Source organism: Chrysemys picta, chromosome 6, assembly GCF_011386835.1.
Source record: "Chrysemys picta bellii isolate R12L10 chromosome 6, ASM1138683v2, whole genome shotgun sequence".
Lineage (NCBI taxonomy): Eukaryota > Metazoa > Chordata > Testudines > Emydidae > Chrysemys > Chrysemys picta.
Window position 1 is genome coordinate 44,476,130 of NC_088796.1, and position 14,791 is coordinate 44,490,920.

Consider the following 14,791-nt stretch of genomic DNA (forward strand, 5'->3'; position numbering starts at 1 on the left):
AATCTGCGGTCGCCGCATATGGTGGGGGGAGCTCAAAAACGGCCGCGGCCGCATCCCCGCCCGATGACGAGGTGAGGGGGCGCCTCACCGGGAAGGTGTAAGTGAAGGGCGGAGCAAGCTGCAGGCGTCCGGGACGCCCGGGGTATGGAAAAAAGAGATAGAGCGGCGCTGTGCCCAGAAAAACACGCCTCTTTCACCCGTCTGGCCCGCCCTTGTATCCTATTACCGTACCTCCTTCTCTGCCTCTCAGATCTCGCTCCTGAGGACTGCAGTGAAGCGGCGCAGGCGCGCATGTGCGAGATCTGAGAGGCAGAGAAGGAGGTAATAGGATACAAGGGCGGGCCAGACGGGTGAAAGAGGCGTGTTTGCGCTACCGCTCTGATAGTCTTGGAGACAGGGAGGGCTGGGCAGGCAGGGAGAGCTGACCAATCCAAGCAGGCTTTGTATACAACAACCAGCCAATCGCCGGTAAGGTACATCGCTTGCCGTGATTGGCTGGTTGTTGTATACTGGGTACCACATACAGTACAGCACCAGTATCTGTACCTGTTCATACAGTATAGCACCAGTACATACAGTACAGTATACAAATGTCCAACAGTCAAAACCCCATCATGGCTCCACCAGCAAGAAGAAAGAAATATGAAGCCAGTTTCAAACTTAAAGTTGTAAACTTTGCCATGGAACATAATAACTGCGCTGCTGCAAGACAATATGGAGTAACAAAAAAGATGGTTCGGGACTGGAAAGCAAATGAAAAAGCATTAAAGAGTATGCCAAGGGGTAAGTGTGCATTAAGAAGAGGCACTCCACATTGGCCAGAACTCGAAAAACATGTAGCAGACATGGTGAATGAGCATCGCCAAAACGGTTATGTAGTGACACGAAATAAAATACATTTGTTTGCACTTCAGTGGGCCAAATCTAACCCAGATCACAGCAACAGATTTAAGGCCACTGTATCCTGGTGTACTAGATTCATGGGAAGGCATAATATGGTACTGAGGCAAAAGATGAAAATTGCCCCAAAATTACCTGCAGATCTTGATAGCAAAGTAAATAGTTTCCATCGATACGTAATACAACAGCGCACTAAACATGGCAATGCGTTAAGTAGTATTGGTAATATGGATGAAACTCCAATGAATTTTGATATGGTTGGAAATAAAACTGTCCATCAAAAAGGTGAAAAAACAATTTTAATTAAAACAACAGGACATGAGAAGTCCAGTTTTACAGTGGTACTAGGATGCACAGCTGATGGCGCCAAACTGAGACCAATGATTATTTTTAAAAGAAAAACAATGCCGAAATTCAAGTTCCCTGTTGGTTGTTTTGTACATGTAAATGAAAAAGGCTGGATGGATGAAGAAGGGGTAAAGCTATGGCTTGATAATGTATGGAGCAGGCGACCAGGTGGACTTATTCAAAAATGTAGTCTACTGGTGTGGGATATGTTCAGGGCTCATTTAACTCCCAGCACCAAGCAAATGCTTGCAAGACTAAACACAGATGCGGCAGTTATTCCTGCAGGATTGACATCGTTGGTACAGCCACTGGATGTGTGCCTAAACAAGCCATTTAAAGATCGCATTCAAGAACAGTGGAATGAATGGATGGTTAGCGGCGAAAAGTCATTCACAAAAGGAGGAAACATGCGTGCTCCACAGTTGGATGTTTTGTGCAAGTTTGTCATAAAAGCCTGGAATGATATTGATGCAGAAACAGTAATCAAGTCTTTCAAGAAGTGTGGCATATCAAATTCATTAGATGGTATGGAGGACGACTACTTGTGGCAAGATGAAGAGGAAGCCGAAGCTGAGACCACACCATCTGATATGGAATTCGATCCATACGATGACTGCCTTACAAATGTATCACAAGATGTCATTGATGTACTTATGATATCAGATGACGAACAGGAGGATTTTGAAGGCTTTTAAAGGGAAACTGTCACGCCAGCAAAACCTGTAAAAATACCGTAGCTTGCAGTTATGATGGGCGTTGCTAACTCGCCAGGGACTTGCCCGGCACTTGCTCTCTCTCTCTTGTTTGTTATCTTCCTCCTATCATCATCAGTTCCAGTTTGGTTGACAGCTTAGAAAACAAACAGCATGGCAGCTCCCATGGGTTTATTGTCTTATCCTTCCTTTCAGCTTTAGAGTGAATTAGGAAAAGTTTAATCCACTTGCACTGTTTTATGTTTACATGTTTGATGACAAACAGCCTTATGTTTATAAGTGACAGTTTTCCTGCTAAGTACCTGCATGTCATAAGAATTTGAATTAAAATTACCATATTGAAATCAAATCTGATGTTTTTTTAATTTTTTTTTGGTGTGCGTTGGAAGAGGGGTAGTCTTATACGGCGAGTATATCCCAAACTCTATATTTTAACTGGAAAAGTTGGGGGTCGTCTTATACGCCCAGTCGTCTTATACGCCGGAAAATACGGTACATATTTTATGGTAAATAAGCCACCAGATCTGTAGGTGTTTCTTAATTTCCCCACACCCCCTTATATTCCTAAAAAGAGTGTGGGGAGGGGTGGGAGGAGAGGTTTACAGGACAACAAAAAAAAGCATGAGTGAGAGACACTATGCAGTACTAGAATTTAAACTCACAAGTGCTGAATGAGAATACATTCCAAAATTCCTCTCATGTTTTGCAGCACTTTTTTTCTTTGAGGTGGTTAGCAGTTTTTAAGTATTTAGATTTCTTTCCCCATCTAACAGTAACAGGGACTCTCTCTAAAGCTTTTCCCCAGCACTTTTTAAAAGTCCGTAGAGGAGATTTTAGTTCTCTTTCAAATTTGTTTAATCTTTAATGTTCCATCTGAATTTTTATTTTACAGTTTGTGTTGTCATCTGCTAGCACCTTTCAGGCCTCTCTAGATCTAAGTCCTACTTTTGAGAGTCATTTTAACCAAGTATGAAAATTGTACTGAGGACTTCCTTTAAGGATGGATCTTAAGCCTGAATCAAGCATTTTTCTTTTTCTCATGGGGTATGAGGGACACCATCCTCACAGTTAGATTTATTGTCATACTGTAGAATAGTAGATTACCAGCATGTGATACTATTAAAAAAAAACAACTTGAAACTGACAGGCACATGTCTACTTACAGTCCTGCTTTAAGCAGGGGGTTGGACTAGATGATCTCCTGAGGTCCCTTCCTGTGACGTTGTGCAGTCTATATGGTTTTATAAAAACTTGATAATAAGTCAATATAATGTAACTGAGATGGTTTTAGAGAAAATACGGTAATAAGTGAATGTAACGTAACTGGGATATGCTTCATGCAAAAGGTCTCTTGTAAGGTATCATTACAAAGCTTATAATCTACTGAGTGTGATCATCTGATTTGTATAAATGTACCACTCTTGTATCTAAAACTAGAAATATAAAATGTAACTCTGAGGGCCTATTGTAATTGTGTAAAGTGTGGACCATTAATGATGGTTTGGAATCTTGATGACTCCCATTGTCTGCAGATGGCTGTATTTACCTGTGAGTCTTCCTGTATATGTGTGTGCTGGCAAGTGAGTAATGAAGTCTTGCAGTGACATGTGATCTTGTCACCTGAACTGGAATCCATCTTTAACCTGGTGCTTTTCCAGTGAGGGGGGTGGAAACCCAGAGAGACAAAGAGTTCCCGCCTTATGCAAAAGATATATAAAGGGGGGGAAGAGAACAGAGAAGGAGGGAAGCCATCATGAAGAATCCCCTAGCTACCACCTGAGCTGCAACAAGAGCTGTACCAGGGGAAAGAATTGTGCCCAGGCCTGGAAGGTGTCCAGTCTGAGAAAAACTTACTGAAACATCTCTGAGGGTGAGATTATCTGTATTTAGTTTGATTGGGCATAGATTTGCGCATTTTATTTTATTTTGCTTGGTGACTTACTTTGTTCTGTCTGTTACTACTTTGAACCACTTAAATCCTACTGTCTGTATTTAATAAAATCACTTTTTATTTAGTAATTTACCCAGAGTATGTATTAATACCTGGGGGAGCAAACAACTGTGCATATCTCTCTATCAGTGTCATAGAGGGCGAACAATTTATGAGTTTGCCCTGCATAAGCTTTATGCAGGGTAAAACGGATTTATCTGGGTTTAGACTCCATTGGGAGTTGAGCATCTGAGTGCTAAAGACAAGCGCACTTCTGTAAGCTGTTTTTAGGTAACCTGCAGCTTTGGAACAAGTGATTCAGACCCTGGATCTGTGTCCGGAGCCAAACAGGAGTGTCTGGCTCAGCAAGACAGGGTGCTGGAGTCCTGAGCTGGCAGGGAAAACAGGAGCAGGGGTAGTCTTTGCACATCGGGTGGCAGCTCCTAAGGGGGTTTCTGTGATCCAACCCGTCACAGTGGCGTAGTCGAGCAGGGTCTGTGCACAGCTGATTGCTTTGAGATACTGGTAGTGATTTTAAGTGAGTTTTAAGTGTGGTGGCTGGAGAACAGACAAAGTGGTTACTGGTTTGTTATTTTCTGTTTGCTTATTTTGGGAAAGGGAAGTAGGGACAGAAAAGGAAGCAAAATAAGTAAGAATGAAGATCAAAAGAAGTTAAAACTACACAAGTTGCAAATTGCCCAGAAAGACTGAACAATGGGTGCTAGGAATGTCTCTGTTAACCCCTGAACTGAGTGCATCTCAGTTTCAGTGAACTGCAGATAGGTATGGCCCAACCTCTGTCTGTGCTGAAGCTGACTGGGGTGTCTAATTTAGCAAGACAGGAGTGGAGGGGTGCCTGTTCTGGCAGGAGGGTGTTCTCCGTGGTATCCCAGCTCATCAAGTGATGGTCTCAAGGGAAGACAAATGGAAATTGATGTACAATTTGCCTGGGGAAAGCCTGACCTGGAAAAAAGAAAAGGCTGCCCACCAGCCTGGACTTAAGAGACAAAGCAATTAAGACCCAGAAGCATGACCTGGCTGTAATGGAGTGGAAGAGGTGCACAGAGACATGTATCCTGGAGCTGGAAGTTGGGGTCCTGGTGACTGCTGCGGTGGGAACAAACCCCCAAGGACTCTAGCTGGAAGCAAACCCAACCTGAGTGAAAGGGGGGGGATTTTGCTGGCCAGCGAAAGGTCCCTCATAGCTGGAAGCTGTGAGCCTACAGCTGGGTCAGGGTCTCTTTCCCTTTTGGGGGACACAGGAGTGTCTGCCCCATAGGGGAGCCCAAAAACGAATTTTAGGTATACTGCCTCCGCCATGGTCAGTGTCCAAGTCTCTGGCAGTAAGTTCAGGAGGAGGGTGTGACGTTGTGCAGTCTATATGGTTTTATAAAAACTTGATAATAAGTCACTATAATGTAACTGAGATGGTTTTAGAGAAAATACGGTAATAAGTGAATGTAATGTAACTGGGATATGCTTCATGCAAAAGGTCTCTTGTAAGGTATCATTACAAAGCTTATAATCTACTGAGTGTGATCATCTGATTTGTATAAATGTACCACTCTTGTATCTAAAACTAGAAATATAAAATGTAACTCTGAGGGCCTATTGTAATTGTGTAAAGTGTGGACCATTAATGATGGTTTAGAATCTTGATGACTCCCATTGTCTGCAGATGGCTGTATTTACCTGTGAGTCTTCCTGTATATGTGTGTGCTGGCAAGTGAGTAATGAAGTCTTGCTGTGACATGTGATCTTGTCACCTGAACTGGAATCCATCTTTAACCTGGTGCTTTTCCAGTGAGGGGGGGTGGAAACCCAGAGAGACAAAGAGTTCCCGCCTTATGCAAAAGATATATAAAGGGGGGGAAGAGAACAGAGAAGGAGGGAAGCCATCATGAAGAATCCCCTAGCTACCACCTGAGCTGCAACAAGAGCTGTACCAGGGGAAAGAATTGTGCCCAGGCCTGGAAGGTGTCCAGTCTGAGAAAAACTTACTGAAACATCTCTGAGGGTGAGATTATCTGTATTTAGTTTGATTAGGCATAGATTTGCGCATTTTATTTTATTTTGCTTGGTGACTTACTTTGTTCTGTCTGTTACTACTTTGAACCACTTAAATCCTACTGTCTGTATTTAATAAAATCACTTTTTATTTAGTAATTTACCCAGAGTATGTATTAATACCTGGGGGAGCAAACAACTGTGCATATCTCTCTATCAGTGTCATAGAGGGCGAACAATTTATGAGTTTGCCCTGCATAAGCTTTATGCAGGGTAAAACGGATTTATCTGGGTTTAGACTCCATTGGGAGTTGAGCATCTGAGTGCTAAAGACAAGCGCACTTCTGTAAGCTGTTTTTAGGTAACCTGCAGCTTTGGGACAGGAGATTCAGACCCTGGATCTGTGTCTGGAGCCAGACGGGAGTGTCTGGCTCAGCAAGACAGGGTGCTGGAGTCCTGAGCTGGCAGGGAAAGCAGAAGCAGGGGTAGTCTTTGCACATCGGGTGGCAGCTCCCAAGGGGGTTTCTGTGATCCAACCCGTCACACCTTCCAACCCTGATATTCTATGATTCTATGATACAGTGGCTGTCAAATAGCAAACTCAAAATTTCCTTAACCCCACTCAGTCTGGCTTCGTGCCTAAGTATGATACAGAAACTGAGCTGGTAGAATTAGTCAGTCTCTTGGCACTGGATGAAGATCAAAGAATCCATGCTGCTTCTTTTAGCTCCAGCAGCTGCTCTGCGCCAAGGGCTCTCTTGTGCAGGGTACTGCAGGGCTCAAGTTTATCACCCTTCATTGTTCAATATGTATATAAGCCTTGAGGCAGGGTATATGGCAATCTACATAATCTATTTTCCTGGGCTACTCTGGGAGGATTGGGAAGAGATAGACATCCAGAGGGTGGATGTTATTTTATATGGACAAATTAAGGCTCAAATTATATTCTGCATATGGACTAGCTAAGTGTCCTTGTATTTGTATTTTAAATGTAACAAATAATAATAGATTGATGATTTAATCAGTAGATCTTAATGTGCTCTACAGAGAAGGACAAGTATTCATGAACCCCATTTTACAGTTAGGGAAACTGAAGCAGCGAGGTGAAGTGACTTTTTCCTAAGTTACACTACACGACAACAGAAGAGCCAGGAAAAGAATGCAAGTGTCTCAACTCCCAGTCCAGTGCCCTTTCTACCAGGCCATGCTTTCTCCCCAAGCAATACATAATTCTTTGTTGTGTTTTTAATTTTGTACAGAGTTTAGGATTTAGACAAATACTATATTAAGTCTAAATAAATACCACATCCTGATCTTGACTTTTGTAGCTCCCAGTCTGATGTTACGTATCAACCATTAGATACTTAAAGAATGGATCATCTTCACAGAGCTCAGTAATAAAGCGCAACAGTGACAAATTTGCTGAGGAAAATCTGGTGTACCATGACAGCTGCATTAAATAAGCAAAACCTTCAACTTTTGAACTTACCAATAGCACAATGAGTAACATCACTAGCATCCAGTGAAAATAAATTAAGTTTTATTCAGAATGTTAATCCCACCGATTTAGGCAAATAGATAGGGTGTGATCCTGCAATGAATTCTCAGGCAACCCTCTATCCACTTCAATGAAACTTTTGTTTCAGTAAGCACAAGATCAGACTCAGAGTTTGCAATTCATCTTTGATTTTTTTATAAAGCTACACTACATTCAATTCTGTAGGAGGGAAAAGCATTTATCTTGGTTAAGTAAAATCTTGCTGGTTTTAATATGTTTTTGCCAGACAAACCCTGTGTACATATGCATGCCATGCATGTACACACTACACACTTTAATATATATGCATAGCTAACACAAAATTACACATACTAGTTGTGTATAATCAAACCAAATCACGATTAGAAAACTGATATAACTATTGTAGATTATAAAACTGTATAACTATTGTAAGTCTAAAGACAATACATGGGGACATTATTTCCTCTTTTTAAAAAAATTCTAAATAGATAAAGCAATATAAAGGGAATTCAAGTTTCAAAATAAAACTCTGATTACTCCTACAAGGAGATATAATCCATCCTCCTTTAAAAAGGAGAAAGGAATCCCTATTATTTGATGGTCTCGGGACACAGACTGGTCCCCATATGTTTTGTTTGGGTTTTTTTTTTTTTTTAAATACTGGAGCAAGCTCTATTATGCACGAATTCTAAAAGCACAAGCCAGGCAAAAATTGCAAATTTACCAGTACTCTTTCAGAGTGAGCACCTGCATCTGTCACTTTCACAGCAGGCGAACAATAGCAGCTACAATATAGACACAACAATTTCATACAATCCCCAGATAGTCAAACCCTGCTCTAACTGATAAACCGGCAGCTCTTTGAAAACACAGACAGATGTTCCTTGTAACACCAGAATCAGTGTCTGCTTTCTTGCTGTTATATTCTCAGACTCCTGATGTCTGTTGAAACCAGAACACTGTTTATTCTATATTCTTTACAGCTCACATCTGAGGAAAGTGGAAGAAAATGAGGAGTTACAGAACTCAGTCATTAAAGGACAAAGAATAGTGTACTATTCTCCAGGCAGAAATTCAGCCTAGAGAAATCTATGGTTGGGACCCTTACAAAATTCAATAAATTTGACAATGACACTGCTTGTATTCCCACAGAAATTTAAAACAGTTGTACTCAAAAGCCCCTGATAATGTTGCTTAAACTATTTTTGGCCATCACATGTTAAATTGTTTTTCCACTATTGTTTTGTCTTCAGCAGTTTTATGTATCTATAACAGATGCTCAGAATCAAAGTTCTACTCGTGAATAAAGTTATATTTTTTGTATCAAAAATTTGTAAGTATCCATATTTAATCTTTAAATAGACAACTTGCTTATAATCTGGGGGATTCGGTATAAAAATACATTAGAAAGAACACACATCCATGGTGGGTAGGCTTAAAATGTAACCTCCTTCAGCCTAGTCCCATCTGGAAAATCTTAACTTCTATAGTACACAGGTTTATTTTTTCTGGAAAACTAGTCTGTGTATGCAGATTTGATTACAGTCAGTTTCAGAGTAATTTGCACATCTGGTTCCTCAATACCCACCAGTAGACAGGTTTATAAATATGTGCCTCTTGAAGTATGAAATGACAATGATTGTGTCATCTTCCCTTCTGCAAACGTAAGAAAACTGACAGTCTACCAACCTTGACAGTAAATGTCTAAAACCCTCCGGTCATTGACTCTACACCTAAGAGAAAGACGCATAAGTGACTATCGGAGTAACTGCTGATCTTTCATTTTTCAACTTTAAAAAAACAGTTATCACTTAAATCCATTCAAGATGGATGCTAACATTTCTGAGGAGTGTCAGCACGGTTCTGTCCGCTAGAAATGTCACCACCAGCATACTGCGATCTGCCAAGAGTTGAGCTATAGCCCTCTCTTATCCCCATTCCCAAGGAACCAAGAGAGAAGGGGCGGCGGACAAGGAGGAAGACAGAAAACAATGATGGTAGAAAAACAAGTAATGAGAAGGAAAGATAGAGAATAGAAATAGAGGAGGAATACACACACACACACATACATAGACACACACACACACGTATTTTCAATAAAAAGTTTGCTTCTACAATCTTTTGATTTAATTCAAACATTTTATCTGTTTCTCTCAAACACATAAATATTAAATTATTCCAGGCTTTGGACAAAGAAAAGCAGTGTCTTCTCCTGAGAACTAACCCCCTTTGAAGACTACCAAACACTAACTTTTTAAAATCCTGTAGGAGTGTAATTTTGTTGCACTTCCATCTAACATATTAGTCAGAGTCATTAACAAAACGAAGTTAGCAAAATGAAGGCTGGGGGAGAGGAGTATGATTGCTCCCCAAAACACAGCAGGGAGGTAAAACATAAGGGAGGGAGAAGAGATATTTAAGCTAAAAGACAATGCTGGCACAAGAACAAATAGATATAAATTAGTCAAGAAGAAGTTTAGGCTGGTAATTAGAAGGTTTCTAACCATCAGATGACTGAGGCCCAATAGGAATTGTGAGGGCAAACAATCAAATGAGTTTTAAGAAAGAGCTTGATAAATTTATTAGTTGGATTTTATGACACAAGTTGTATGACCGTGGTGAGGGTGACTGGACTCAGCAGTCCTAGGGCCCCACCTGATTCATGTCTTATATTCCTAAATCTCATGCTTAAGGGCTTCATTTGGCCATCTGTAGGGATCAGGAAGGAAATTTCTCTCCTTCTCCCACAATGTATTCTGGATTTGGGTTTGTTTTTTAAAATCTTCTTCCTCTGAAGAATCCTAGATGGTCACAGCTGGAGATGGGACCAGGTATGCAGTGGCCTGATGCTCTGATATGGTACTGAGAATTCTCTGTCTTTGTGCATGGCTGGTACATCTTTCACACATGCTCAGTGTCTAACTGACCACCATATTCAGGGTCAGGAAGGAATTTCCCCCCAGATCAGATTGCCAAGGACCTTGGGGCGGAGGGTGTCTTCTCCCTCCTCTGCAGCCTGATGTGTAGGTCACTTGCCAGGATTAAAACCTAGAGGTGCCAGGGCTATGAACTGCCAAGCCTAGAGGTGCCGGGGCTCAGCCCCGGCAAGGCCTGGCACAAATTAAGCACAATCTCCTGTTTTTGCACACCTGAGTGTATTAGCCTTTTTCATAGTTGCGTCACGTTGTTGACTGTCATTCAATCTGTGATCCACTATAATCTCCAGATTCTTTTCAGCAGTACTACCACCTAGCCAGTTATTCACCCTTTTGTTGTTGAGCATTTGATTTTTTTCCCCTTCTTTGCACTTGTCTTTATTGAATTTAACCTTGTTGATTTCAGACCAATTGTCCAATTTGTCATGGTTGTTTTGAATTCTAGTCCCGTCCTTCAAAGTGCTTGCAATGCCATCCAGCGTGGGGCCATTTGCAGACTTTATAAGCATACTCACCACTCCATTATCTGAGTCATTAATGAAAATATTGAATAATACTAGACAGAGGGCTGACTCCTGTAGGACCTCACTAGATATGTTCTCCCAGTTTGACAGCGAAACCTTTGATAACTACTTTTTGCACCCACCTGATAGTAATTTCATATAGACCACATTTCCCAAGTTTCCTAATGAGAATGTCATGTGGGTCTGTGTCAAAAACCTTACTAAAGTGAAGATATATCACTTCTACCACTTCCTCCCCCCATCCACTAGTCCAGTAACCCTGTCAAAGAAGGAAATTAGGTTGGTTTGGAATAACTTGTTCTTGACAATTTTTTGTTAGCTATTCCTTATAACCCTGTTATCCTCTACATTCTTACAAATTAATTGTTTAGTAAATTGTTCCAGTATTTTTTCAGGAATCTAAGTTAGGATGACTTGTCTATAATTCCCTTTGTCGTTTTTTCCTTCTTTTTAAAGATAGGTACCAGCTTTGCTCTTCTCCAGTCCCCTGGGATCTCACCCTTCCTCCAAGAGTTCTCAAAGATAATTGCTAACCGTTCTGAGATTGCTTCAGCTAGTTCCTTAAGTACCCTCGGATGAATTTCATCAGGTCCTGCACACTTGAATACATCTAACTAATACATCTATTTTCCCTTTCTCCAGTAGAATAATATTACTCTAGTTCCTCCCATTGATATCCTTCATGTAGTTATTAGTGATGGTCATCTATTTGATGGGAACTTTATCTCATGTATTTTCATGGGCATTTCCATTCCTAACATAGTGCTGTCAGATAGCTATTCTTGATTTAAAAAATCATATTAAAGGTGAAATAGTTTAAAACATAGACAAACACAACTGTGAAAGTGTTTTGACTTTTCTTGGAAGATATTAAATGGAATCCTGTTGCAGAATATTAAAAATCCATTTAAAAAGGTCGTGGTGGTCAATAAATGTAATTAACTTAAAACTTCAATTTAAAAGATATAACAGGGTTTTAGAGAGTTTAAAATCACGAATTTGTTGTGATTATAAATCAGTTCATTTCTGGTTTCAGAGAAGTCCCTCTATCTGTATGTCATACTAAGCTAAATTATTCTACAGTGTTTTACGGGAAATGGAGTAATACATTCTTCTTTATTGCATTGCATTGTTCATGCAGGGAAATGTGGCCTATATGCTTTAGATCAGTCCAAGGCACTCTTCTGTATGGGTTTTTTAATTACTATTTCACATAGCAAAATATTTTTTTTATTATATAAGGGTTTATTTTAGATAATTTTCCATTAGCAGCTGAACACAAAAATTTAAACTTCCATTTTAACAATGCATACTTGGATCCTCCAAAAGATGATGCAATCTAATGTACTATATAAAGAAGAAAAAAGTTGCCCAGTGGCAACATGTTGAGCCATGATGCAATGGATCACTTCCCTGTCCTTAGTGCTGTGAGGCACTGCTGGAGAACAGCTTGTGGTAGGAGGGGGGCAATATGTGTGTATGAAGTGTTAAGGTTAAAGTGTAGGGTATTTTTTGCATCCCTTTCTTCTGCAAGTAAAACTAAACACAGTTAGTGCATTTCATGCACTAATGGCCTGATAAATTATTGTTGCTGTTTTGAGTTACAGGAATGGGAAACAAACTTTAATTTTTCGTAGGTACTCAAATTTCAGGTTCAAGCTGCTAGAGTGGTGATGAGAACAATGAGTATTAGCATGTGGTTTTGAAAATGAATACTTGTCCCATATACTTTAAATAACTTGGTTTATGTAATTACCTCAAATCCTGTTTAACTTTGGTGATCCAAACCCACTGTCTTTGTTTTTAGAAATCATAGGGTGCTGGTTTCTTTGAAAAAATAAACAAACAAAATTGTTCCCCCCCAAACCCAATAGATCATCCTCCACGTGAAATTAAACCTGTGAAAGTATTGTTGATGCTTTGAGGCTGTCATTTTCAGATGTGCTTAACAATGGCCTAAATTTGCTTCCATTGCAGTTAATGGGAATTGAGTTAGGTTGGCGCTGAACACTTCTGAAAATCCTACTCTGAATGTACAGTGCAATTTTGTGTTTGCTAGATGTCCTTTAAATCTAGAACTTTTTTCCAAAATGAAAATTTTGCAAATGTTTTTCACAAATGCAAAGTTAATCTGTACTGTAGTGTTATACTTTGCTGCCGTGATGTGCCAGTCACTTTAAAAGAAGAACAGTAGAATATGAGTTCTTGGTACCATGCGTACCTGCAAGTGGTCAGTTATACCTGTTTTTGTTCACAGCCATTATTTTTAATACAAAGACAGATACTCAATCCTTCTGTGGCAGGGCAGTTGTACATATTATTGTTGCTGAATTGTCTACAGTGAAGAACAAAGAGTTCTTTTCTTGAGAACTAATCAAATTTGAGCATTTTTCTGCATATCAGAGGCTTCCAAAGAGGTTAGTGAGGTGAGGGGGGAAAGTGCACTATAATTAATTATAAAGAATGCACAGGTGGTTAGACCTCACTGCAGTTAATATAAGGTAAAGAATTTTCTCATGATTGTTTGGATAAGCCTGTGCTCTGTCTGGATTCACAGTGCCCAGGACTGAAGTTTATGGTGCGTGATAGATACCTTTAGGCAGAGAATGAGCAACCATCTTTGCATTAATTTGTAACAAAGAGGCTGGTGGGAACATTGTCCCATGCAGCTGAGAATTATTAGTGAATTCCTTTGACATTAAGAAACCTAAAAATCAATGTTGTAGAAAATTCAGACTGTAGCCCAGCCCCTAGTTTTTCTTAAGATTTGAGCAGAGAGACCACAATAATAGTTTTATAGAAGTAAAAAGAGCAATGTAACCTCTCCCTGCCTTTATTTTAATCTTTAAACTACTATGGCACCATTTACTTTAGGAAAAGAGATTTTAATTGTTTGTTGATATTTCTGTATTCAGTATGGCTGTGATGATTTGAGGAATCTGTGTACAACTTATGAAATCCAGTTTGATTTTCTGAACTGTCTGTATCCTTATGTCTTATGGCTGTCTTTCACTATATCCCTAGTTCAAACTGTTGAGCTAAGGAAAGGGAGCTGGCACTGGGACATCTGTCTATGAATAGGTTGGTTGTTAAAGATTGTCAGCTCCTAATCAGAACTTCCCTTGGAAAGAACAAAAGGGAACTGCCCCCCGAGATAAACCAGTTTTCCCCAACTTCTCTACAGAGGGCTGGAGTTTGAAGGAATGCAGTTTCCCCAGCAGAGGGAATAAATAAATGAGGTGTTTGGACAGCCCCTTAAAAACACAATGACTGGGTGGGTCAGACAGACAAAGGAAGATCGGGGCAGGAGAGAGGAGCAAAGGGACGGGGAAAGGAGACTTCTTGATTGCAGGACCTGCCAAGGCTGAAGGCAGTTGGCACTGGAGAGAGACACTCCTTAAATCGGAGGAGAAACCAAGAGTTGCAGGAGGGAGATCCTGGACCCCTAAAGGACTCTGACCAAATTCCAGAGAATACTCAAGAGTGGTGAGGAAACTGACAGGGAATGGAGCATAGATGTTTTATTGCTTTTTACCTAGATTTGTGTATCTCTTGTGCTGTCCACAGTGAAGAAAAATAGTTTTAGAAGCCCGGGTGCAAGGCCTGGATCTTTTTGCTTCAACTATCATGTCTCTGAAGATATAAATTGTAAACTAGAGTGCCCACAAGGTTGGAAGGCATCCAGCACTAGTCCGAAGGGCTGCGCAGTTGGACCGCAGGGTCTCAGCTTTTCAAATAGGTGTTAGAGAATCTGCACCCCAAGAGTGTCCCTAGAGAGTCAGAGCCTGGACTCTGCTCAGGCTCAGAAAAACTTAAAAGCACATAAACCCAGTGTGTGGGACCCAAACAGAGTGGCCTGGGGAATGTCCAGGAGTGGCAGTTTGACTAGGGCTGTGATGGTGGAGCACACAGAT

At 40.5% G+C, this 14,791-nt stretch overlaps 2 protein-coding genes across 6 annotated transcripts in view; both read left to right on the forward strand.

Annotated features, from left to right (window-relative positions):
* The window catches only part of LHFPL2 (LHFPL tetraspan subfamily member 2), a 219,719-nt gene that overhangs the window by 40,457 nt on the left and 164,471 nt on the right, over nucleotides 1–14,791 (forward strand). For 2 of the 5 annotated variants that reach the window (XM_065550068.1, XM_065550070.1), the window contains exon 1: nucleotides 14,136–14,363. The exons of the other annotated variants lie outside the window; for them this stretch is intronic. The gene's annotated coding sequence lies outside the window, so the exon portion shown is untranslated. Of the gene's footprint in view, nucleotides 1–14,135; nucleotides 14,364–14,791 lie in introns of those variants that run through there. 5 annotated transcript variants of the gene reach the window in all.
* Nucleotides 5,760–14,791, forward strand: part of AP3B1 (adaptor related protein complex 3 subunit beta 1) — a 580,418-nt gene continuing 571,386 nt past the window's right edge. The window contains exon 1 of the mRNA XM_065550060.1: nucleotides 5,760–5,908. The gene's annotated coding sequence lies outside the window, so the exon portion shown is untranslated. The remainder of the gene's footprint in view (nucleotides 5,909–14,791) is intronic.